This window comes from Chiloscyllium plagiosum, unplaced genomic scaffold (assembly GCF_037043375.1).
Source record: "Chiloscyllium plagiosum isolate Xiang-an unplaced genomic scaffold, Cpla_swu_hap1 HiC_scaffold_42, whole genome shotgun sequence".
NCBI classification, from domain to species: domain Eukaryota; kingdom Metazoa; phylum Chordata; class Chondrichthyes; order Orectolobiformes; family Hemiscylliidae; genus Chiloscyllium; species Chiloscyllium plagiosum.
Window position 1 is genome coordinate 67,350,340 of NW_028270180.1, and position 26,922 is coordinate 67,377,261.

General features: G+C 45.2%; 2 long non-coding RNA genes across 2 annotated transcripts in view; both read left to right on the plus strand.

Annotated features, from left to right (window-relative positions):
* The window catches only part of LOC148137865 (uncharacterized), a 131,953-nt gene that overhangs the window by 9,282 nt on the left and 95,749 nt on the right, over nt 1–26,922 (plus strand). The gene's annotated exons all lie outside the window — the stretch shown is intronic.
* LOC148137866 (uncharacterized) lies at nt 14,862–19,052 on the plus strand. The gene is made up of 3 exons (XR_015754143.1): nt 14,862–14,916; nt 18,279–18,382; nt 18,919–19,052. It is a non-coding gene; the product is annotated as an uncharacterized LOC148137866 (long non-coding RNA).

Consider the following 26,922-nt stretch of genomic DNA (forward strand, 5'->3'; position numbering starts at 1 on the left):
TGCAGTGAAGGTTCATATTTCCTTGAACGTAGAGTTGCAGGTGGATAGGACATTGAAGAAAGTGTTTGGAATATATTCCTTTATTGATCAGAGCATTGAGTATAGACGTTGGAAGATCATGTACTGACATTGGTTAGGCCTCTTTTGGAATATTGTGTGCAATTCTGTTCTCCATCAATCGGAAGGATGTTGTGAAACTTGAAAGGGTTCAACAAAGATTGACAAGGATATTGCCAGGGTTTGAGCTGCAGGAAGAGAGCAAAAAGGCTGGGGCTTTCTTTCCCTGGAGCATCGGAGACTGAGGAGTGACCTCCGTAGAGTTTTATAAAATCATTGGTAGCATGGATAGGGTAAACAGACAAGGTCTTTTCCTGAGTAGGAGAGTCCAGAAATAGAGAGCATAGGTTGAGGTTGAGAGGGGAAAGATATAAAAGGGAACTAAGGAGCAACTTTTTCACGCAGAGAGTGGTGCGTGTATGGAATAAGCTGCCAGAAGTAGTAGTGGAGGCTGACAGTTATAGCATTTTAAAGGCATTTGGATACTTGACATGAATAGGAAGGATTTAGCGGGATATGGCCCAGGTGCTGGCAAGAGGGATAAGATTAGGTTCGGATATCTGGTCGGCATGGACAAATTTGACCGAAGGTTCTGTTTAGTGCTGTTCATCTGTGACTCTCAGTTTCGCTCTCTTCAAAGATAAATCTTAGTCTGTTTTATTTCAGTAAAGCTACAGCATTCAGTAGGCAACTGTTTTTATTCTTTAAATACACATCTTATGATACTTTGATTAAGTTATTTAAAATAAAATATGAGTACTAATTTATTCTAGAGTAGTGTTTTGTAAAGCTGTAAGACTGTGTGCCTTTTTCTGGGTCTGTGGACTGTTAAGGTGCAAAGATAGCCATTCGTATGTGCAGTGATGTGCTCTTCCTGTTGGATGCAGGAGACTAAGGAAAGTTTCACTGATCTTGATTGTCTGCAGGAAGTGAGGATGCAAATCCTGTAGGATTTCATGGATCAGATGGAGCGATGATTAAAGGTAATGAAGAATTTACAGGAGCCGGGGGGTGTGATAGGTGGCAGTTTCAGAAAGTTAGGAAAACTGCCGATCCAGTCAGGTAGATGGGTTTCCTCTCGGAAAGGGAGAAGTGGAGGACAAGTAGTGCAGGAGTCTTCTGTGGTTATTTCCATCTCAAACAAGTATACTGTTTTGGAAAGCATCGGGGGTCACACTCAGGGGAATATCACACTGACAGCCAAGTATCTAGTGTAATGTGAGGTATATCAGGTTCCACGCGATCGATGGTAATAGGGGGCTCTCTAGTCTGCAGCACAGACTGCAGTTTCTGTTGCTAACAGTGAGACATCAGAATGGGATGGTGCCTCCCTACAGTCTGGGTGAAGGATGGCTCTGAGGGTGCAGAGTATTCTGAAAGGGGAGAATGATCAGTGGGAGGTCGCTGTACATTGGTACCAATGACATAAGAGAAAAGAATGAGGTCCTGATGAGACAATATAGCAAATTAGCCTGGAGGATAATAAGCAGGTCCATGTGGGTAGTAATATCTGGATTACTCCCGGTGCCACATGCTAGTGAGAGTAGGAATAGCAGGGTAGAGCAGATGAATGCGTGGCCAAGGATCTGATACAGGGGAGAAGGATTCACATTTTTGGATCATTGGAATCTATGCTGGGGTAGAATTGACGTGCATAAGAAGGATGGATTGCACCTGAATTGGAAGGTGTCTAATATCCAAGCAGGGAGATTTGTTAGTGCTACTCGGGAGGCAGTAAGCCAGTGAGGGAGTGAGGGGAAACCTAAAGTGATAGTGAGAAAGGAGGTAAGTCTGAGGCTGGTACAGTTGAGAATTTAGACAGGCAAGGGCAAGGCACAGAATGAGGTAGGACTGACAAGGTTCAATAGACAGTAGGTGCAGGAATAGGCCATTCTGCCCTTTGAGTCAGCACCACCATTCATTGTGATCATGGCTGATCGTCCACAATCAGTATCCTGTTCCTGTCTTATCTCTGTAACACTTGATTCCATTATCTTTAACAGCTCTATCCATCTCTTTCTTGAAAGTATCCAGAGACTTGGCCTCCACTGCCTTCTGGGGCAGAGCATTCCATAAACGCTCCATTCTCTGGGTGAAGACGTTTCTCCTCAACTCTGTTCTAAATGGCCTTTCCCTAATGTTTAAACTCTGTCCTCTGGTTCTGGACTCACCCATCCGTGGAACCATGCTTCCCGCCTCCAGAGTGTCCAACCCTTTAATAATCTTGTAGCTCTCTATCAGATTCCCTCTAATTCTTCTAAACTCAAGTGTATACAAGCTCAGTCGCTCTAATCTTTCAACATATGATCATTCCGCCATTCCGGGAATTGACCGCATGAACCTACCCAACACTCCCTCAACAGCCACAATGCTCTTCCTCAACTGTGGAGACCAAAACTGCACACAATACTCCAGGTGCGGTCTTACCAGGGCCCTGTACAGTTGCAGAAGGACCTCTTTGCTCCTATACTCAATTCCTCTTGTTATGAGGGCCAGCATGCAGTGAGCTTTCTTCACTACCTGCTGTACCTGCATGCTTGCTTTTATTGACTGATGTACAAGAATACCTAAATCTCGTTGTACTTCCCCTTTACCAAACTTGACTCCTTTTAGATAGCAATCTGCCTTCCTGTTCTTGCTTCCAAAGTGGATAACCACACATTTATTCACATTAAACTGCATCTGCTATGCATCCGTCCACTCACCTAGCCTGTCCAAGTTAACCTGTATTCTCATAACATTCTTCTCACATTTCACCCTGCCACCCAGCTTTGTCATCAGCAAATTTGCTAATATTACTTTTAATACATTCATCTATAATGTATATTGTAAACAGCTGCGGTCCCAGCACCGAACCTTGTGGTACCCCACTAGTCACTGCCTGCCATTCCGACAGGAAGCGTTTATCACTACTCTTTGCTTCTTGTCAGCCAGCCAATTTTCAATCAAAGTCAGTATATTCCCCTTTGTATATCCATGCTGACTCTGACGAATCCTATTACCGATATCCAAATGAGCCATAATTTCATCTTTTATAATTGACTCCAGCATCTTTCTCACCACTGACATCAAGCTAAACGGTCTATAATTCCTTGTTTTCTCTCTCCCATCTTTCTTGAAAATTGGGACAACATTAGCCACCCTCCAATCTAACTGTACATCCCCTGATTCTGTGTCTCCCCCTTCAAAAGGGGCTGAACGTCATCCCTCACCAACAGGGCCATCCCACCCCCTCTGCCCATCAGTCTGTCCTTTTGATAGCACTGCACTGCATTTATTTCAGTGCAAGAGGTTTGACAGGGAAAGCAGATGAGCTTAAGATATGGTTTTGAACATGGGATTGGGATATAGTGGGTATTACAGAAATGTGTCTTAGGTTGAAAAGGACAGGTAGCTTAATGTTCCAGGGAATAGATGTAAAAGTAAGGATAGAAAGGGGGATAAGAGAGAAGGTGGAATTGTGTTTTTGATTAGGGATAACATGATTGTTGTGCTTAGGGAGGATATTCATGGGGGTTCGCCCGGTGAACTTATTTGGGTGGAACTGGGAAATAGGATCAGGATGATCACCTTGTTGAGGTTGTCTGTGTAGGTTTCATCCGGGTGCTCTGGTTTCCTCCCACAGTCCAAAGATGTGCAGGTTGGGTGGATAATCCAGGCTGAATTGCCCATATTGTTCAGGGATGTGCAGGTTGGGTGGATTGGCCATGTGAAATTACCCATAGTTTTCAGGGATGTGCAGGTTGGGTGGATTGGCCATGGGAAATGCAGCGTTACAGGGGTAAGGTAGGAGGATCTAAGGGTCAGTGTGGATGTGATGGGCCGAATGGCCTGCTTCCACACTTGGGATTCTCTGACGATAATTCTACTAGTTTTAAAATAGTTGCAGAAAATAATAGACCAGATCTAAAAGTTGGTGTTCAAAGTTGGACAAAGGTGAATTTTGACGGTACAAGGCGAGAACTTTCAATATTTCTTTGCAACCAACCAGGTAAAGGGACGGCTGGAAAGTGGGAACATAAGAACAGAAGGAATAGGAGCAGGAGTAGGCCATCTGGGCCCTCAAGCCTGCACTGCCATTCAATAAGGTCAGGGCTGAGCTTTTCATGGCCTCAGCTCCACTTTCCTGCTCTCGCACCATAACCCATAATTCCTTTCCTGTTGGCAAATCTACATTTTGTGTTAAAGACATTCAAGTTGATAACGTCAACTGCTACATTCATCAGGGAATTCCACAGATTCATAACCCTTTAGCTGAAGAAGTTCCTCCTCAACTCTGTCCTAAATCAGATACCCCCTTATTTTGACGCTATTCTCTCTTGGTTGACCCCACCCACAGTGGAAATAACCTCCCTGCTTCTATCTTATCTATTCACTTCTTAATCTTATTTTTTCCAATACAACCTCCCATTCTTCTAAATTCCAACAAGTATAGTCCCAGTCTATTCAGTCTCTCCACATACACCAACCCTCTCAACTCCCGACTCAAACTCGTGACCTTCCTCTGCACCCCCTCCAGTGTCAGTTCATCCTTGCTGAAGTGAGGAGATCAAACCTGTACACAGTACTCCAGGTGTGGCCTCACCAGCACCCTGTACAGCTGCAGCATAACCATCCCTCTAGCAAGGAAGGACAATAGACCATTCACCATCTCTTTTAGTCCCCTGGAATGCATTCCATCACAGCCAGGAGACCCGTGTACTTTTGGGCTGTTATCTTTCCCAACACTACCTCTTTACTGAGAATGACATTTTCCATGTCCTCATCTGCCATTGCCTCCATAGGCCTGTGAAAATGAGACAACAAGAGTACATAGACAGTATGTTCCTGTTCAGGCCAAGGCTGGTAGGTGTAGAGAATGCTGTGTGTCTAGAAAAATTGAGGGTCTGGTCAAAAAGATGAAGGAGGGATATGGCAGGTACAGACAGCTGGGTTTGAGTGAATCCCTCGGAGTTTCGGGGCAGTAGGAGTACACTTGAGGGAAAACAGGAGGGCAAAAAGCATACAAAAAGCTTTGGGGGAAAAGAGGTTTAAGGACAATCCAAAGAGATTCTACAAAACACTAAGGACAAAAGAGTAACCAGGCAGAGAATATGGACCCTGAAAGATCAACAAGGCTGTCTGTGGAACCACAGAAGGTGGGAGAGATTCTATCTGAGGATTTCATATCAGCTTTTACTGAAAGAGGATATGGAAGCTAAAGACTTTGGAGAAATAAATAGTGAGAACTTGACAACTGTCCATATTACAGAGGAGGTTGTACTGGATGTCTTATGCATAAAGCTGAGTAAATCTGTGGGACCTGATCAGGTGTATCCCAAATCTTTGTGGGAAGTTCGGGAAGTGATTGCTGGGCCCCTCGCTGAGATATTTACATCACTGATAGCCACAGGTGAGGTGTTGCTAGACAGCGCCATTATTTGAGAAAGATGATGAGGAAAGGCCAGGGAACAATACACTGATGAGCCTGAGGTTAGTGGCAGACAAGGTGTTGGAAGGAATTCTGAAGGACAGGTTTATATGTAATTGGAAAGGCAAGAAGTGATTAGGGACAGTCAGCATGGCTTTGTACATAAATCACTAACTTGGACTTCAGAAAGATATTCTAAAAGGTTCCACATAATAGACTGGTTAGCGAGTTAGACACCATGGGATGCAGAGAGAACCAGCTATTTGGATACAAATTGGCTGGAAAGTTGGAGACGGAGGGTAGTGTTTTTCGGACTGGAGGCCTGTGATGAGCAATATGGTGTAAGGATCGGTGCTGGGTCCACTGCTTGTCATCATTTATATCAATGATTACTATGTGAATATGTGAGGTATAGTTAGGAGGTTACAGTAGACATCAAAATTGGAGGCGCACTGGACAGCGTAAAAGGTTACCTCCAAGTACAATGGGACTTCAATCAAATGGGCTGAGGATTATCAGATCGAGTTTATTTCAGATAAATGTGAGGTGCTCCATTTTGGAAAAGCAAATGAGGGCAGGAATTATACACTTAATGGGAAGATCCTGGGGAACGTTGCTGAACAAAGAGACCTTGGAGTGCAGATTCATAGTTCCTTGAAAGTGGAATCATAGGCAGGGTAGTGAAGAAGGTGTTTGGTGTACTTGCCTTTACTGGTCAGTGCATCGAGTAGTGGAGTTGGGACATCATTTTGCGGCTGCACAGCACATTGATTCAGCCACTTCTGGAATTCTGCTTTCAGTCCTGGTCTCTCTGCTATCGGAATGATATTGTGAAACTTGAAAGGGTTCGGAAAAGATCCGCAAAGATGTTGCCAAGGTTGAGGGTTTGAGCTATATAGGTAGAGGGTGAATAGGCTGGGGCTGTATTCCCTGGAGCATCAGATACAATTGTGAGGGGCATGGATAGGGTAAAATCCCAATGTCTTATTCCCAGGATATGTGAGTCCAAAGCTTGGGGGCACAGGCTTCAGGCGTGAGGGAAAAGATTTAAAAGGGATCTAAGGAGCAATGTTTCCAGCTGAACATGGTACGTGTATGGAATGAGCTGCCAGAGGAAGTGTGGAGGCTGGTACAATTACCCAATTCTGCCTTTGAGATGTTTTATGTGATTAGCAAAAGTTTAGAAGGATATAGGCCAAGAGATGGCAGATGGGATGAGATTAATTTAGGATATCTGGTCAGCATGGACAAGTTGGATCGAAGGGTCTGTTTCTCTGCTGTACAACTTTATGGCGCTTCTAAAATTAAGATGGGTTTGTCTTTGACGGAAAGTTAGCAGAAGATCAGATAATTCTCCTTGGAGCTGAGAAGGTTAGGCAGTGATTTCGACCAGGAGCAGATTTGTTTCCAGGATATTTAATTTACAGAGACAGGGAGAAATTATTAACGTCACAATTTTTAGTAACTACCTTCAAGTAACTGGCAAATAATGCAGGTTAAAAATGTGAAGATTATTTTACTCCCTAAGTTCTGATCATCTGGAACAGTTTGACCGAGAGCTGGAAGCAGATTCAGTAGTTATTGTCAAAACAAATTTGGACTTTAACTTTTTTAAGTAAGGATTTGGAGGGCTGCAGACAAATGGGAGGTGAGTTGGGATAGACTGGCACCATCTCCAGAGGGACAGAGTACAGCCCCATTGGGCTGAATAGCCCCAAACCCCTGTGCTCTGTGTTACTGCCCCATTCACTGTGAATGATGAAGCTCATACCAGGGCAGAGTCATAGAGACATACAGCATGGAATTAGACCCTTTGGTCGAACTGGTCCATGCCGACCAGATATCCCAAACTAATCTAGTCCCATTTGCCAACACCCTTACTGTTCACATACCCATCTAGATGCCAAATGGTGTAATTGTACCAGCCTCCACCACTTCCCTGAACAGAAGATTCCATATATGCACCAATCTCAGTGTGAAAAAAGTTGCCTCTTGGGTCCCTTTTAAATCTTTCCCCTCTCACCTTAAACCTACACCCTCTCGTTCTAGACTCCCCCACCCCAGGGAAAAGACCTTGTCTATTTTTCCCATCCATACTCCTCAGGATTTTATAAAGCTCTATGAGGTCACCCCTCAGCATCCGATGCCCTTGGGAGGAGCCCACTCATGTCACAATGGGGCCCGGATGATTGACAGCAGCTTCAGACCAATAGGAGAATTGGCATGATCCTCCAGCCAATGGGAGTGAATTGGGGTGGGTCCAGCAGGCCAACACGTGGCCATGAGCTGTGCAGTCACAGTGTCACGGTGAGGGGGGACCTTGTGAGTGTGAAGGGAGTGAGAGAGACTGCAAAGTCTGGGGAAGAAATGGAGCAATTGTGGACTCGGACGGTTTATAAATGCACGGTTTTAGGCTGCTAGACCTGAATTAGAAATTCCTGGTAAATTAGAACCAAAAGAACTGCGGATGCTGTAAATCTCTCACAACAACCAAAAGGTACTGGAAAAGCTCAGCAGGTCTGGAAGCACCTGCGAAGGGAAATCAGAGTTAACATTTTGGATCCGCTGACCCTTCCTCAGAACTGATGTTACTGAAAAGAAATGTCGGTTTATATGCAGAAGGTAGGGGTGAAGGAGTAAATGATCGGTGGGGATAGAGTCCAAACAGATGGGAGCAGTTGGACAAAGGAGTGGATAACGATCTGACAGGAGGAGGGTGAATAGCTGTTTAAGGGGACTGTTCGTGGCTAACCATAGATAATGTGTAATGGCAGGCTATGTGATAACAAGGACTGGTATGTGGGTTAAGAGGCTAGGGCGCTAGGACATAGCAGAGTTCAGGACCTAAAATTATTGAATTTGATACTGGGGCTAGAGGGGTGCAGGGTCCCCAAGTAGAAGATGAGGTGTTGTTTGCATTCACCTGTGGCGCTGGAAAAGCACAACAGGTCAGGCAGCATCTCAGGAGCAAGAGAATTGACGTTTTGGGCATATTCCTTTCTTCAGGAATGCAGGGATTTGGGGGGGAGGGGTGAGTAAGAGGGCTGAGAGTTAAATAAGAGGGATGTGTGGGGTTGGTGGGAAGGGAGCTAGGAAGGTAATAGGTAGATGTAGGTGGAGGGTAATGGAGAGATGGTGGAGTGGATAATTGGAAAGGAAGATGGACAGGTGGGACAGTTCAAGAGGGTGGTGTCGAGTTGGAGGGTTGGATCTGGGATAAGGTAAGGGAGGGGAGATGAGGAAACCTTGATTCTGTGGTTAAAGGGTCCCAATGTGGAAAATGAGGTTTTCTTCCTCCAGGCGTCGGGGGGCTGGGATTTGGTGGTGGAGGTGGCCCCAGGACTTGCATGTCCTTGGCGGAGTAGGTGGGGAAGTTGAAGTGGTCAGCCACAGGATGGTGGGGTTGGTTGGTGCATGTGTCCCAGAAATGTTCCCTGAAACATTCCACAAGTTGGTGTCCTGACTCCCCAGTGGAGAGGAGACCACATCGAAAGCAAAGGCCATAATAGGTGAGGTGTTTGGATGTGCAGGGAAATCTCTTGCTGGATGTGGAAGGGTCCTTTGGAGGTGAGGGGGGAGGTGTGGGCACAGGTTTTACACCTCTTGCATTGACAAGTGAAGGTGCTGGGAGTGGAGGGTAGGTTAGTGGGGAGCATGGGTCTGACTAGGAATTCACAGGGAATGGTCTCTGTGGAATGCTGAAAGAAATGGAGAGGGAAATATATCTCTGTTGGGATCTGATTGTAGGTGGTGGAAATGGCAGAGGATGATGCGTTGTACCTGGGTGGAAGGTAAGGACTGGGGGGATTCTATACTTGCTGCAGTTGGAGAGGTGTGGTTCAATGGCAGAGGTGTGGGAACTGGTGGAGATACACTGGGGAGTATTGTTGACCACATGGGAGGGGAAATTGCAGTCCTTGAAATACGGGGCGTTTTGTTGTGTTCTGGAATGTTCTGCCAGCTTGCATCAAGCTTCACTGGAACACTGCAGTAAGCATGAGACAGAGATTTTGGCCAGGGAACAGACTCGTGTGTTAAAGAGACTGGCAACTGGAAGCTCAGGGTCTGTTTTGCAGCAAAACGTAGATCAGCAGCTGCCATTTCAAGCATCTTCACTGAGTTGCTGCCAGACACAGGTTCCTGTCCCCTCCATTAGCAGCTATGCACTCTCCCAGCAAGATTGTTATCCACTCCTTTGTCTTTCCAAATGTTACTGTCTCTTTTGGGCTCTGTCCCCACCAATTATTTACTCTTTAACCCCTATCTCCTATAGTCCAAAGATATGCAGGTCAGGTGAATTGGCCAAGCTAAATTTTCCGTAGTGCTCAGGGATGTATAGGTTAGGTGCATTAGTCAGGAGAAATGTAGAATAATAGCGTCGGGGAATGGGTTTGGTTGAGAAACTCTTCAGAGGGTGGGTGTGGACTTGTTGGGCCGAATGGCCTGTTGCTACACTGTAGGGATTCTAATTTTCCCAGCTGCCATTGGTTCTGAGGAAGAGTCACTTGACCTAGAATGACCCTTAGTGTGTGCAGGAGGAGGAAACGGGAAAGGGGAGTTGGATCCGGTTTAGACTGGGAGGGTTTAATTACACTCTGTACAGGTATTTTGGCCTGAATTAGAAACTCTTGGTCCCACGTTTATAGCAAATGGGAAAATGGCTGTGGCCCTCAGGCAGTGATAGGTCCTGGGTTATGGCCACCATCTTTATTTGGGGGCAAGGTACAGTGAGGCGCATGGACATGTAGTCTTCCTGGGTGGGGGAGGGGTGATTTGAAGAGGAGCATTTACATATCAAACACATACCAAGAGAAATGCTTGCCTTCAATATTCATCTTGCACTGACTATGAGCTTTGTTTTGTGAATTCATTTTATAGGATATTAATTGAGAATAATTGAGACAGGTATCTCAAAAGCAATTTTCTATCGTCATCAGGATCTGAATACCATTGACATTTAACTGTGGAAAGGAGAAAGGTTTGTCTGTTCTGTCTGTGGGAATGTATCTTTTTTTTCGAGCAAAAAGCAGAAAGATGTTCAAATTAGTGGTTGGATCACCCTTGGGGTTTGTGCTCTGTTCTGGGCCCTGCAGCTGTGGAAGGAGATATTGCCCTGAGAGGGAGCACAGATTTATTCAAATTACACCTCGTCTCTTTGTAGGAAATGTCAGATTTTGTCCCAGTGACCCACTTCATGATGTTAGCCTATAAACTCCTTATTTTCAATTGACTGCAAACTTCTCATTAAAATTCCTTGTGGAGTCAAATTCCAGCACCATTTCAGGTGGAATGCTCCAGATTCTGACAACTGTCTGTTCATCCAGAAACTGCTGAGGTCTATGTTGACTCTGGGGTTACAAAGGGCTGAATTGAAAGATGAGATGCACTTCCTGAGCTCCCATTGAGATGCATTGGAACAGTACAGGAGGCTGAGGGCAGTGTCGGTGTGAGAAGGCAATGAAAATGACAGGGCTGCGCTGCGAGTGCTGCATGGCTCAATGTGTGTTTTGGAGTTGGGTGTAAAGAGAGCGTGGCGAGACAGGGAAAAGGTGAACCACAGCTTCAGTTTTAGTTCAGGCCATTCAGAAATTCACATGGTCCCAATGGGAACAGCCAGTTTGTAAGCGAAACCTGCTGAGATATTTATAAGTTTTTAAAAGTATAAAATGTCAGCTTAAGTAAATATTGGGGCTTTTGATTATAATGGAAATGTTTGAAGTGAAGGAAGGTTTCTCGCTCATTTAAATTCTCTTAATTGGAATAAGTAGCTGAATCTCGAGACGCATTGTTACTGGAGCCCTCAGACCCGTGGTGTGCTCCTCTTGTACAATGTGGGGAATAAGGCCCGCTTCCAGTGTCGCTGACGGCTGTGTGTGCAGGAAGGGTTCCCATCTGCAGCTACTGGGAAACTGCTTTTCAGAGCTGGAGCTGTGAGTGGACTTACTGTGGAGCATCTGCGATACTGAGAATGTTATGGACAGCACGTTTAGTGAGTTAGTCACACTGCAGGTGTGGGTTACACAGGCAGAAAGGGAATGGGTGACCATCAGATCAAGGGAAAGGCTCAGGAAGGAAGTGCAGGATTCCCCAGTGATCATTCCCCTTCTCAAACAGATATTGTGCACCACTTGGGATTCTATAAGGGGGGGGGGGGGTAACAGGTGGGGTAGCCTCTCAGGGGAACTCAGCAACAGGCAGGTTAATGACACCACAGATAGCTCCGCTGCACAGAACGGGAGGAAGGAAAATGGCAGAGCTATAATGACAGGCGATCCAGTAGTCAGGGTCAGAGACATGCGTGTCTGTGGCCACAGATATGAATCCAGGACAATGGAATTGAACCTAGGTCCATTTATTGATAGGTGTACAGACCAATAAAGGTCAGCGTCCCAAATGCAACCTTCAGCACTTGATTACCCTGAAGCTCTACTTTCCAGGAACTGTGCACTTGTTCTGAGCCCTTCAGAGAGATTGAAGGGGGTAGGGAGAAAACAGGAACAGGGTTGCGTTGTGATCTACAAAATAACGGTCACACTCCGCTCTCAGTCTCTCCCCTCTGTCTCCCACCTCCCATCGTACCTCCTCCCCAACGCAGGGAAAATACCTTGTGTATTTACCGTATCCATGCCCCTGCTGATTTTATAAACCTCTATAAGGTCACCCATCAGCCTCTGAACCTTCAGGGAAAACAGTGTATTCATCCGCTCCCTGTAGCTCAAATCCTCCAACCCTGGCAACATGCTTCTAATTCTTTTCTTACCCTTTTCAAGTTTCACAATATTGTTTTGATAGGAAGGAGATCAGAATTGCATGCAATATTCCAAGCGTGACCTAACCAATGCTCTGTACAGCCGCAATATATCCTCCCAACTCCTATACTTGGTGCTCTGACCACTAAAGGATAGCATACTAAACACCTTCTTCACTATCCTATCTACGTGCGATTCTGCTTTCAAGGAGCTCTGAATCTGTTCTCCAAGGTCTCTTTGTTCAGCAGCACTCCCGAGGACCTTACCATTAAGTGTATACATCCTGCTAATATTTTGCTTTTCTAAAATGCAGCACCTCACATTTATCTAAATTAAACTCCATCTGCCAGTCCTCAGCACATTCAACCATCTGATCAAGATCCCATGTAATCTGAGGTAATCCTCTTCACTGTCCACTGCACCTCCAATTTTGGTGTCATCTTACTAACATTACTTCTTATATTCACATCCAAATCATTGATATAAATTATGAAAATTAGTGGATCCAGCGCCGATCCTTTGTGACACCCCACTGGTCACAGGACTCCAATCTGAAAAGCAACCTTCCACCACCACCATCTGTCTTTTTCCTTTGAGCCAGTTCTATATCCAAATGGCGAGTTCTCCCCGTATTCCATGAGATCTAACCTTGCTAACCAGTCTCCCATGGGGAACCTTGTTGAACGCCTTACTGAAGTCCATGTAGACCATTTCCACTGCTTTGCCCTCATCAATCCTTTTGTTGTTACTTCAAAAAAATTGACTCAAATTCATGAGACGTGATTTCTCATACACAAAGCCATTATTAATATCCAGGAATTAACTCTGTACATTGGGGTCTGCGTCACCCAGTTATGGGTGTTAATATTCTGGATAAAGTTCACGTACACCAGCTTTATGTTAGTGACTGTGTATTGAGTCTTGTTGATATCACCAACACAGGTGAGTTCCATTTGAAAGGCAGTCCCTATATCCCTAACCCCGCTCCCATCTGCTCTGTCTCCTCCATCCCCACCGTAGAAAGTAAGTGGGAGGAGTTCATGGAGTTTCCATGTGAGTGAGATTGAGAAAATCTTCCCTTCTTTCCACTAGCCCACAAAGAAGTGTGATAGTCTCCTTACTACCATTAAGTGTATACACCCTGCTAATATTTGCTTTTCGAAAATGCAGCACCTCACATTTATCTAAATTAAACTCCATCTGCCTCTTGGGTTCAGGGTTTGGTAACAGCGGCTTTGAAGAGGCTGATTGGAAAACGTGCCCAAGCCTCCAGGCCATACTATTTCCCGCTGTCCCTGCCTGATCCTCAACAGAACCTTCCTGTAGTTTCTCTCCTGTCAGACTCTCCCATTGTTCAGTTTGTCCAGGATCCCCTCCTGCTGCTGCACTGCTCCTGTCCCTCAATGACCTGCCCATCCCCCAGTGTCGTCCACATTCATTCATTGGTTACAATCCCATTGTCCCAGTCCTCCAGCCCCGCCCCTTCCACCCTATTGGGCAGCAGCTGCTGTCAATCACCCAGGCTTCTGTGTGATCTAGAGCATGTGCTGTAGGAGGGGAGACCAGTGCACGGGCGCAGTGCTGGGCAATTATTGGCGTATGTGCAGGGTGGGTCAGTGCCAGGGAGGGAGGCTGTGGGTGTGTGGGTTTAATCTGTCATTGGTAGTTCCTCCCTCTGAAAACAGGACCCAGCGGAATGACCCCTCCTCTGGTATCCTGACGAATGGTCAAAGTATCAATGAGGAAGCATTTTGCAGAAAGTTATCAGAACTCTTGTGAAGATTCAGGAATGTTATGGAAAGGGACAGGGGTGGGCCTGTAATTAGAGTTCTAATCTGTTTCATTTTAGTTCAGATATGATTTGGCCAGTGTGTGCAGGATGGTTCTCATCAGAGGTCGGAGTGGGGGAAATGAGTAAAACGTTTCAGATTTGGGGGAAAAAAAATCAATGCGCGTCTAACCAGGAAGGAAACCCTGGGAGGTGGGGGGAGGATTCATTAACACCCCGGAGGCTCTGAGTCAGACTCATTGATTTGATTAGATTTCCTACAGTGTGGAAACAGGCCCTTCAGCCCAACCAGTCCACACTTACCCTCCAAAGAGCAACCCACCCAGACTCATTTCCCTCTGACTAAAGCACCGAACACTATGGGTAATTTATCATGGCCAATTCACCTGACCTGCACTGTCAGTCTTTGGATTGTGGGAGGAAACCGGAGCACCCGGAGGGGTGCCCACGCAGACACGGAGAGAATGAGTCCGAGGCTGGAATCGAATCTGGGACCCTAGTGCTGTGAGGCAGCAGTGCTAACTACTATTCCACCATGCCACCCCTTTTATTGGTTCTTCGTCTGCAGACAGGAGCGAGGAAACTGAATTCAAAGAGAGGAGAGAGTGTTAGAACTGGGTGTGGAGGGAAGGAGTGAGGAGATTGGTTTGGATTTAAGTTCACAGAAGAGAGTAATTGTGAGACTGAGATTTAAACCTTTGCGGGGAAACAAAGAAACTACAATTTAATACTATAATTTTCTTATGATTTTCCATCCTGTATTAATAGTGGTGACCTGTTTTCTTTATTGTAGGGTTCTGAAAGGGCGGATTTGTGGTTGAGAAATTCAAAGTGAACTTTCTGTTCAGTTTTGAGAGTTACTTGATCCGTGCCGATCTGAATATCATTGGCCTTTTCATGTGGAAGGAAAGGTGTGTATTCTGTCCGTGGGCGAATATTTCAAATGTCAGTGACTGGAAAAATTACTGAGACAAAGCCAAGTACATGTCAGCATGGTGATTGTGGAGAGAGAATTCATTTGTTGTGAAAAGTCTGAAAAAAACATGGCACATTTCCCAGGAACAATTAAGCTACAGAATTGTTTTGTATGAGGACAAGTTTTTAATTAATCATGCAACCAGAAAGACACCACGATACCTGCACCATGGAAAAAAAACTATGAAACCGGGACTGTTGTAAAGGGGTTAATTTTCGATCATGGCTTTTAATCCATTGGCGTTGTCACATCGGCTCCAGCGCCTTTGGGAAACACTGGAAATGTGATGAATGTAATGTAGGTTTCAATTATTAAACTGTAAAAAGTGCAGAAGAAATTTACAGGGTTTTTTGCCAGGGCTCAGGGGTCTGAGTTATCGGGAGAGGTTGTGCAAGTGAGGATTTATTTTTTGTTTAGAGCAGAGGAAACAGAAGGGGGATCTTTTCTGGAAGTGTATAAGAGGCTTTGATAAGGAGAATGCATTCAGTCTTTTGCCCAGGGAATCAAGGACTGGAGGGCATCAGTTTAAGATTAGAGGAGAAATTATGAAAGGGAACCTGAAGGGCACCTGTTTTACACAGAGGGTGGTATGTATATGGACTGAGCTGCCAGTGGAGGTGGTTGAGGTGGGTACATTAACAACATGTAAAAGACATTTGGACAAATACGTGGATAGCAAAGGGTCAGAAGCAGCTGGGCCAAGTGCAGGGAAATGGGGTTAGTGTGGATGGACATTCTGGTCAGTATGGGCCAGTTTGGGCCAAAGGGCCTGTCTCTGCTGTAGGACTCTGACTCCAAGTATATTTACTATTTCTCCCGCTATCTCTGGTAGCACCCTGGGAAGTATTCCATCAGGGCAAAGAGACTTGTCTACCTTTAGCTCTATTAGCTTGTCCAACTCTAACGCTTTCGTGATAATGATTGTTTCTAGGTCCTCACCTTCCTCAGTCTCCTTATCAATTACTGGCATGTTCTTCGTGTTCTCCACTGTGAAGACTGACTGCTGTGTACTCATATTCCTGAACTCTGCTGGATAGGAATAACTGGGCACAGAACTCTGAGGGGTCTTCTTTGAGTCTTTATTGATGATACATGGTAGTTACCTGGATAGTGTACATGCAGAACACCTCCAGGCAACATCAGGTAACTCCCCGCCTGTCCGATGTGCCGCTCCCATTCTTATACCTTTGTGGTTTGTGGTTTTGAATGGACGCTGTCGCTCAATATTATCTCCAAGGCAACGGCAGTTAAAAAGTCCAGTTCAGTTCAGCATTTTGTGGTTAAACCACACACCCCTCCCTCACACCCCTGTGGCTCAGTCAGGTATCTGACAGGCAGTTCAGTTTCAGTGGGGCTGTCTGTCAGGATTCTGATGTGGAAGAGCCAGTGTTGGAGTGGGGTGGGTAAAGTTAAAAACCACACATCATCAGGTTATAGTCCAACAGGTTTATTTGGAAGTACAAGCTTTTGGAGTGTGCTGTGATTTGTAACTTGATCAGGATTATCTCTATGGTAACAGTTTTGTGCTTCAACAATTACAGACGCCATATGTTCCCAACACAATAGGTTTCCCTCTAGCAGGGTAAACTGCTATTCTGGCCCTGGGGATAGCTACTCATCACTTTTCTCCCCCAATTCCATCTAGCTTTCTGTTGATCTTTAAAGATTTTCTAATCTCCTAGTTTCTCCTTGGTCTTTGCCAATTTGAATGCTTTCTATTTCAATTTCATAGACTCCCTTATTTCCTTAGCCACCCATGGCAGATTACTCATTTTCCTACAGTCCTCCCTTTTCACTGATATATACTTTTGCTGAGCAGTATGAAAAATCCTTTGATATTCCTCCACTGTCTGTCAACTGTCCCACCCTAAAGTCTTTGCTTCCAGTCTACATTAGCCAACTCCTGCCTCATCCTATTGTAGGTCTCCTTTATTTAAGCACAGGATCTTGGGATTGGATTTAATCTTCCCGCTTTCCTTCTGTATTCTAAATTCAACCATACTTAACACAAGTCTTTTATCAGATTACGAGGTGAGGCGATGTTACCTGGGTGTTTTTGTTTTTCATTGTCAGAGACCTTCGCTTTGTGATAAATTATAGGATAGATATTCACAACAGAGTATTCTGGATGGTGTGAATGTACTACACAGTCTAAAACTATAAAACACTGTCTCCCCTCAGTTTTCATGATTTGGGGATGCCGGTGTTAGACTGGGGTGTACAAAACGTTAAAAATCACACAACGCCAGGTACAGTCCCTCAGGTTTAATTGGAAGCACACTCGCTTTCGTAGTATCGCTCCTTCATCATGATCCAATTAAACCTGTTGGACTATAACCTGTTGTTGTGTGATTTTTAACTCACCTCAGTTTAAAATTGCAAAATCATTATCTCCCACATACTTCCTCACTATCTCAGTTTGGAACGCTAATCCACCTGACTATCCTGCTTTTTCCAAAAATCTCCTTTGGTGAAGGTGGTGAGTTTTGGATTCAGCTTTCCAGTTATGACCGTAAGAAGATAAGCTCTGGGCACAGGAGAGGCAATGTAGCCCTTCGAACCAGCTCCACCATTTAATACCATGATGATTGAGCTTCCCTCGGTCTCAGCTGGATTTTCCTGCCCGCTCTCTCTCACCCTTCAACTCATTACAAATTCAACATCTGTATCTCTTCAGTAAATTTGCTCATTGTCCTGGCATCCACCGCATTTTGAATAGGGAATTCCACAGATTCACAGCACTTTGAGATAACTACATTCTTCTTCATGAGAATAGAATAGAATCCCTACAGTGCAGAAACAGGGTACTCGTCCGTGGAGTCCGTACCAACCCGATAATGAGCATCCCATTCAGACTCACCCGTTCCCTGTATTTCCCATGGTTAATAACTTAACCTGCACAGGCATGGACACTGTGGGAATTTAGCACAGCCAATCCACTTAACCTGCACATCTTTGGACTGAGAAATGAAACTGGAGCACCCAGAGGAAACTCGCACAGACACGGGGAGAATGTGTAAACTCCACACAGTCGCCTAAGGCTGGAATCAAATCCAGGTCCCTGACGCTGTGAGTCAGCAATGATAACCATTGAGCCACCTCTGCTTAAAATCATCTCCTCCTATTAACCACCCCACGCCACAGTTGGCTGAAAAATCTATATTCCTTACATCAGAAAATCAGGTTGTGGAAGCAGATGTCTCAGTAAAATGCAGTGACAGTCCATATGTTCTGTGTGTCTGAATGGGGATCCTATAAACAACACCCTCCAGTCCACACTTTTCATTTTCTTTCCAGAGACATGGCTCCAATGGCTTCATGGGGACTACAACTCCCACAATCCATGAGGCAGGGACCACACGTGTGTGGGGAAACTGCGGGTTTTGGAGCATGTGCTTTGGGTAAGTTTACTTTGCAGAAAGTATTTCACACTGTGATTGGCTGGAGGAGGAATGCATCTGCTTATAGTATTGATCAGTTGGGGAAGGGGGTCAAAGTGTCACTACATCCATGGAGGACCACTCTCCATCCCCAATTCATTGTAATGGTGGGAATCAACTAATGGGGAACAAAGAAGGATCTGACCCATTCTCCAAGACTGAAGGTTCCTCTTCTGTCCAGGATCTGCCACCTCCCTGTCTTTTTCCTTTTGTTTCATTCTGCTGTTACATTATTGACTTGCAGCAACTGAAGGGAAAGGAAGTGAACCCAGAAAGGATGCAGAGTCTAACCAGGGACGGGAAGTGGTGGCATGGATCTGTTTATCAGTAACTCCATGAGAATGGGGAGGGTGTACATTAGGGGATAGTAGAGTCAGAATGGAGGGAGAGCGTAAGTGGGCTGGGGGAAGCTTTGGGGGAAGAAAGGGGAAAAATATTCCAGAGAAACGAGAATTGTCTGCTCTGAATTTCTAATCTGTACATATTCCTTTATACAGGGTGCTAGATGGTGAAGATTTGCAGACTGAAACCTCAACATCATGTGCCGATCGTGATTAAGTTAACCAGCATTTGAAGAACCAAAGATGGAGAATCACTCGGCCAAAATCCTGCAACACTCTCCCTCCCAGCATTGTCGGTTTATTTGCACCAAATGACTGTGAATGGAACAAGACAGCAGCCTACGACCATCTTCTCAAGGGTAACGAGAGATGGGGAATAAATGCTGGCTGAGCCAGTGAGGCCCATATCCTGGAAACGGTTTCTATCTCTAGTTGCTGAAACCCAATTGATGTTACTGCAGGATGAAGAGGGAGGCTGAGTGCATCCTCCAGGAAGAGCACCATCACATTACCCCTGCCTACACCCACACAGTAACACCGCAACACCACTGGAACAAAAGGCAGTGAAGCCAAAGGAGGACTTAGATATAGTTCTTCGAGGTAAAGTCATCAAAGGGGATTGGAACACAGCAGGAGCAGGAGACTGAGCTGGATGGTCAGCTGCTTCCCATTGAATGGTGGAGCAGGATTGAAAGGCCGAATGGCCTCCTGCTGCTATCTCCCAGGTATGTATATAGCCATGGAGCCTGGGTAGGAAGAAGTGGGCAGGGCAGGGATTCTCCAGGAGATTGCACTTCCACATCAGTTTTCAGTGAGGGATGGTTTGATGGATTTTATTTAACATTTAGGTCTTTCACACAAGGATTGTGACTTTGTTTTGCTTTAAATGTAAACGTTTATTCCACAATAAATACATCTAAAAGAAAAGACACGGAATATCTAAATATAAAAGTTTTAAAATTTCAAATGCCCTTTAGAACAAAATCGTGTCTACTCCCGTACACCATCACTACCCAGTTACTCACACTCCAGGGAAACATTCCCTCCCTTTCTGAACCTTTGGTTTGCTTTTACTGCTTCTCAGTTCGCGCTCTGTGTGCTGTGAAGCGTTCTTTTCTCTCCTGCACAGAAGTGTTATCACATACGGCGGAGCAACCTTCCCACCATCAATATTCCGCGCGGGAGTCGAACACGATCATGACAGCAGAGACATTTTGAAATATTTGGAAGTATCTCACACCACAGTTAGTTCCCTGGGAAGCAAACCCATTTTACTTTTGTTTTCGACATCAATATACAGTGGACACGGAAACAGCATTTTAACAAGCTGCAGCATTGGAGTTGATCAGCAGAAATGGTAGTGGTGGGATTCGAACCCGCGCCCCTTTCGAGACTGGAACCAACGCCTTAGACCGCTCAGGCCGTGTTCCGCATCATACCGTGCAGCACAGTTTCAGTCACTGTGTCTGTGTTTTTTTTTCAGAATAGGAGTCCCAAAGAATGTTCTCCACCCTAAAATCGGAGGTAACATTACAATCCGAGAACGACAGATCACATTGAGAGAATGCTTGACCTCGGAGCCAGTTCGAGATGCCACTTTCCTTGCCTTTTACCTTAAACGTGCAATTTGCTACTGAGACGTTCACTCCTGGACATGAGCCACATGGATACCAACTGAGTTGGAAACCTGTGTGGGAATCGACGACAAGCGACTCAATAAATTTTGCTAAATTCCGTGGTGCTTTTTAGAAATGCAGTTTCTGTTCACCTCAATTTAAAAGCCAGTTTCTGAACATAGTAACAGAAGTCAAAAGGTAATTACCTCACCCCATCCCCACTCCGGAAGAGGTGCTAACTGCCCTTGAGTGCTTTTTGTTCTCGATGTGAAGAGCTTTCACCCCTGAGTTACCTTCACGTCTCTGGTTGCTGAGTGAATCACAAAGAAGGAATTTCATCACAGCTGCAACTGCCTCACTTCTCCACCCGACCTCCCCGTTTACATTTTCCTGCTCGTCAGTGATTCAAAGAAAACCAAATGGATGCGATGTCATTCTGTAGCCTCTCTGTCGATTTCTCCGTTTCAGTTCCAACATGACTTAGATCTCGGGGCGGACCTTCATAATAGCGACGCCATGAATGCGCAAGTCGAAAGGTTCCTCTGAGACTGCAATTTCTTTCATTGTTGTTGCTGATTGAATGAGCCACTAACGTGCGAATTGCTCCAAAACATTATTCAGGATATCTGGTGCCAATTCTCGCACGTTGAATAACAGATTGACAGCTTCCAAATGAGGTCTTTCTGAGACGACCTTGGGGTACATTTGACAGACAGAAAAGTTCAGGAATTCGTGGTGCGCTGTGACACCAGAGAATCTGCTGCTTTCCTGTCTTTAAACCGAGCCGCCTGCGCAAGGAAGGCAAATGCGGTACTGCTTTTAATGAAAGGATCAGAAGGCGGTAACTACACTCTCCAACAGAATGGCATATGATCAGAACCATGTTGGAGAAAAACTTAACAACGCTTTGCACTGTAATGAAATGGAATTGCATTACATTTCACGACGAGAACAGATTTGTTGAAGCAAATTCGAAGGCAGGTTTGCAGATGGGAGAGATGCAAGAAAGCTCAGTTCTTGTCCATGTAAAAGGCTGCAGTTGAAGAACAAAACAGTTTCTGCCCAGTTTCGGACTGGGGACCTTTCGCGTGTTAGGCGAACGTGATGACCACTACACTACAGAAACGAGCCACTGCCGCCCGTGCTCCGGTTCAGTGGCGTCCAGCACTGAAAGTTGAATCCGTTCTACGTTTCACCTTTTTGTTTCCAATAGCTCGTTGTTGTCCAGCGTAATTGACATCTTGAAAACGTAAAAAAAAAAAAGACACTTAAAATTGATGACAAGATATAGATAAAGATGTCGTCGATGTTTGTACCGTGGGGCGAGATGGAATAGGCTGGTGGAATAAACTTTCCCTGCTGCGTAACAGCTGCGACATGACCTTATTGAAGGGTGGTAAACTGAGTATTTACGTGTTTTACCCTAGTTGGTGTGAGTTGAAAACTCGACAGCATAGCTTTAAGGTGAGTGGGCTGAAAGTGACAAAGGACCTGAGGTACATTTCCCACAAAGAAGGTTCTGCGTGTTTGGAATGATCTACCAGAGGAAGTGGAGGAGTCTATTACACTCAGAAAATTGCAAAGGTAATCGGGTGAGTTTCTGGATAGGATGCGTTTAGAGGGATTGGGGCCAAATGCTGGGGAACGGGACTTGTTTAATTTTGGCTATGTGGTGAGCATGGACGAGGTCCACCGAAGTATTTTTTTCCACGGTGGACCCCAATAACGTCATGTTGCTTCCACCGGCTTTAAAGGATTACTTTTCAGCGGAGTTTGCCATCGCAGTCTGTGGCACAATCATTTAGTCTGTTCGACTGCTCACGGGGAAGGTAGTATTGTGAAACACTGTAGAAACGAACGACTTCCTTACTTTATCTAAGACTGACCATACTCTGTGAAATTTTCACAGATCCTCAGCTGAGGATTTTGGCTGCTGGAAGTTACCTCAGAAACCCTGTTAAATCGAAATGTATTGAGCGAATCGCAAAACAGAAAGCATTTAACACGGAACACAAACAAAACTGGCATACCTCACGCATTTTCAGACACAGAGATGCATGAATGCTAAATGTGATATAGTCCGAGGGCATGAGTCATAAAGTAATCTCACAACTAACAACGGGGCATTTCCAAACGACTCTTTCAAACATACTGCAGCCTTAGTGCACCACCACTTTCCAGACAATGCTGAAAAGAGAGAAAGAAAGAACATAATAAGAATTGGCCGTAAAAAGTGAATTTCACCAATCACAGTCTCGATTAGATTACCTTTCCCTTCCGATGTTTCCAGGACGGAAATGGAAGATATTCAATAAGGTATGACATCGAAATTCATTGGAACGATTTACCCATTAGCTAGAAACCCAAATAACAACGAGTAGAGTCACCGTAGGACTTCGTTTCACAACAGCGATGAAATAACAGTCTCCATTCGGTTCCAGTAAAAGCTCAACTTGCCTGGGACGGCAGAACTGTTTGCGATTTTCCGCGCGGGAGGCGAACACGATCATGACAGTAGAGACATTTTGAAATATTTGGCAGTATCCCACACCACAGTTAATTCCCTGGGAAGCAAACCCATTTTACTTTTGTTTTCAACATCAATAGACAGTGGGCAACGAAACAGCATTTTAACAAGCTGCAGCGTTGGAGTTGATCAGCAGAAATGGCAGTGGTGGGATTCGAATCCACGCCCCTTTCGAGACTGGAACCTGGATCCAGCGCCTTAGACCGCTCGGCCACACTACCAGCCGGCCGCGCCGCCTCATTTTCTTGTATTTCCAATTGTCCTCCTGCATAACAACAGATGCAAAGTCACATGATAAGGGTTCCATGATTCCTCTCGGACTCGCACAGCTGCTGGGATGTCCTCTCGGACTCGCACAGCTACACTGTCAATTTCACAGCAGATATTGATAGCCCATCAGTCCAGTCAAAAATCAATGGTAAGCTGAGTCTATCTTCTCAGACTCTTTTCAGATACAAATGTATCTGTGAGTGCGTGAGAATATGGGTTCGCTTATGATTTGGTCAAATAACCATGAGCTGCTTGACATTACTGCAATTTCGAATCTCGCTTTGCTAAATGATTTCACCCATTGCTCGAAACAGGACGACTTTCACATTTACATGGAACATGAAACACACCAGACTACAGGGAAAATGCACAAACCTGAGCAGGCCGTAATCCACATCATACCGTGCAGCATAGTTTCAGTCGCTGTGTCTGTGTTTTTTTTCACAATAAGAGTCCCAAAGAATGTTCTCCACCCTAAAACCGGAGGTAACATTACAATCCGAGAACGACAGATCACATTGTGAGAATGCTCTGACCTCGGAGCCAGTTCTAGAAGCCACTTTCCTTGCCTTTTACCTTAACCGTGCAATGTGCTGCAGAGATGTTCACACCTGGACATGAGCTACATGGATACCAACTGCGTTGGAAACCTATGTGGGAATCGACGACAAGCGACTCAATAAATTTTGCTAAATTCCATGGTGCTTTTTAGAAATGCAATTTCTGTTCACCTCAATCAAAACGGCAGTTTCTGAACATAGTAACAGAAGTCAAAAGGTAATTACCTCACCCCACCCTCACTCCGGAAGAGGTGCTAACTGCCCTTGACTGCTTTTTGTTCTCGATGTGAAGAGCTTTTACGCCTGAGTCACCTTCACGTCTCTGGTTGCTGAGTGAATCACAAAGAAGGAATTTCACCAGAGCTGCAACTGCCTCACTTCTCCACTCGCCCTCCCCGTTTACATTTTCCTGCTCGTCAGTGATTTAAAGAAAACCAAATGGATGCGATGTCATTCTGTAGCCTCTCTGTCGATTCCACCGTTTCAGTTCCAACATGAATTAGATCTCGGGGCGGACCTTAATACTAGCGACGCTATGAATGCGCAAGTCGAAAGGTTCCTCTTAGAGTGCAATTTCTTTCATTGCTGTTGCTGATTGAATGAGCCACGAACGTGCGAATTGCTCCAAAACATAATTCAGGGTATCTGGTGCCAATTCTCGCACGTTGAATCACGATTGACAGCTTCCAAATGAGGTCTTTCTGAAACGACCTTGGGGTACATTTGACAGACAGACAAGTTCAGGAATTCGTGGTGCGCTGTGACACCAGCGCATCAGCTTCTTTCCTGTCTTTGAACCGAGCCGTCGGCGCAAGGAAGGCAAATGCGGTACTGCTTTTCGTGGAAGGATCAGAAGGCGGTAACTACATTCTCCAACAGAATGGCATATGATCAGAACCAGGTTGGAGAAAAACCTAACAACGCTTTGCACTGTAATTAAATGGAATTGCATTACATTTCACTACCAGAGCAGATTTGTTCAAGCAAATTCGAAGGCAGGTTTGCAGATGGGAAAGCATGCAAGAAAGCTCAGCTCTTGTCCATGTAAAAGGCTGCAGTTGAAGAACAAAACAGTTTCTGCCCAGTTTCGAACTGGGGACCTTTCGCGTGTTAGGCGAACGTGATGACCAGTACACTACAGAAACGAGCCACTACCGCGCGTGCGCCGGCTCTGTGGCGTCCAGCACTGAAAGTTGAATCCGTTCTACGTTTCACCTTTTTGTTTCCAATAGCTCGGAGGAGGCTATTACACTCAGAAAATTGCAAAGGTAATCGGGTGAGTTTCTGGATATGGTGCGTTGAGAGGGATTGGGGCCAAATGCTGGGGAACGGGACTTGTTTAATTTTGTCTATGTGGTGAGCATGGACGAGGTCCACCGAAGTATGTTTTTCCACGATGTACCCCAATAACGTCATGTTGCTTCCACCGGCTTTAAATGATTACTTTTTAGCGGAGTTTGCCATCGCAGTCTGTGGCACAATCATTTAGTCTGTTCGACTGCTCACGGGAAAGGTAGTATTGTGAAACACTGCAGAAACGAACGACTTCCTTACTTTAGCTCCGACTGACCATACTCTGTGAAATTTTCCCAGATCCTCAGCTGAGGATTTTTGCTGCTGGAAGTTACCTCAGAAACTCTGTTAAATCGAAATGTATTGAGCGAATCGCAAAACAGAAAGCATTTAACACGGAACACAAACGAAACTGGCATTTTCAGACACAGAGATGCATGAATGCTAAATGTGATACAGTCCGAGGGCATGAGTCATAAAGTAATCTCACAACTAACAACAGGGCATTTCCAAACGACTCTTTCAAACATACTGCAGCCTTAGTGCACCACCACTTTCCAGACAATGCTGAAAAGAGAGAAAGAAAGAACATAATAAGAATTGGCCGTAAAAAGTGAATTTCACCAATCACAGTCTCGATTAGATTACCGTTCCCTTCCGATATTTCCAGGACGGAAATGGAAGATATTCAATAAGGTATGACATCTGCAGGCCTCACTTTCTCCTCGATGACATCGAAATTCATTGGAAATATTTTCCCATTAGCTAGAAACCCAAATGACAACGAGTAGAGTCACCGTAGGACTTCGTTTCACAACAGCGATGAAATAACAGTCTCCATTCGGTTCCAGTAAAAGCTCAACTTGCCTGGGACGGCAGAACTGTTTGCGATTTTCCGCGCGGGAGGCGAACACGATCATGACAGTAGAGATATTTTGAAATATTTGGCAGTATCCCACACCACAGTTAATTCCCTGGGAAGCAAACCCATTTTACTTTTGTTTTCAACATCAATAGACAGTGGGCACCGAAACAGCATTTTAACAAGCTGCAGCGTTGGAGTTGATCAGCAGAAATGGCAGTGGTGGGATTAGAATCCACGCCCCTTTCGAGACTGGAACCTGGATCCAGCGCCTTAGACCGCTCGGCCACACTACCAGCCGGCCGCGCCGCCTCATTTTCTTGTATTTCCAATTGTCCTCCTGCATAACAACAGATGCAAAGTCACATGATAAGGGTTCCATGATTCCTCTCGGACTCGCACAGCTGCTGGGATGTCCTCTCGGACTCGCACAGCTACAATGTCAATTTCGCAGCAGATATTGATAGCCCATCAGTCCAGTCAAAAATCAATGGTAAGCTGAGTCTATCTTCTCAGACTCTTTTCAGCTACAAATGTATCTGTGAGTGCGTGAGAATATGGGTTCGCTTATGATTTGGTCAAATAACCATGAGCTGCTTGACATTACTGCAATTTCGAATCTCGCTTTGCTAAATGATTTCACCCATTGCTCGAAACAGGACGACTTTCACGTTTACACGGAACATGAAACACACCGGACGACAGGGAAAATGCACAAACCTGAGCAGGCCGTAATCCACATCATACCGTGCAGCATAGTTTCAGTCGCTGTGTCTGTTTTTTTTTCAGAATAAGAGTCCCAAAGAATGTTCTCCACCCTAAAACCGGAGGTAACATTACAATCCGAGAACGACAGATCACATTGTGAGAATGCTCTGACCTCGGAGCCAGTTCTAGAAGCCACTTTCCTTGCCTTTTACCTTAACCGTGCAATGTGCTGCAGAGATGTTCACACCTGGACATGAGCCACATGGATACCAACTGCGTTGGAAACCTATGTGGGAATCGACGACAAGCGACTCAATAAATTTT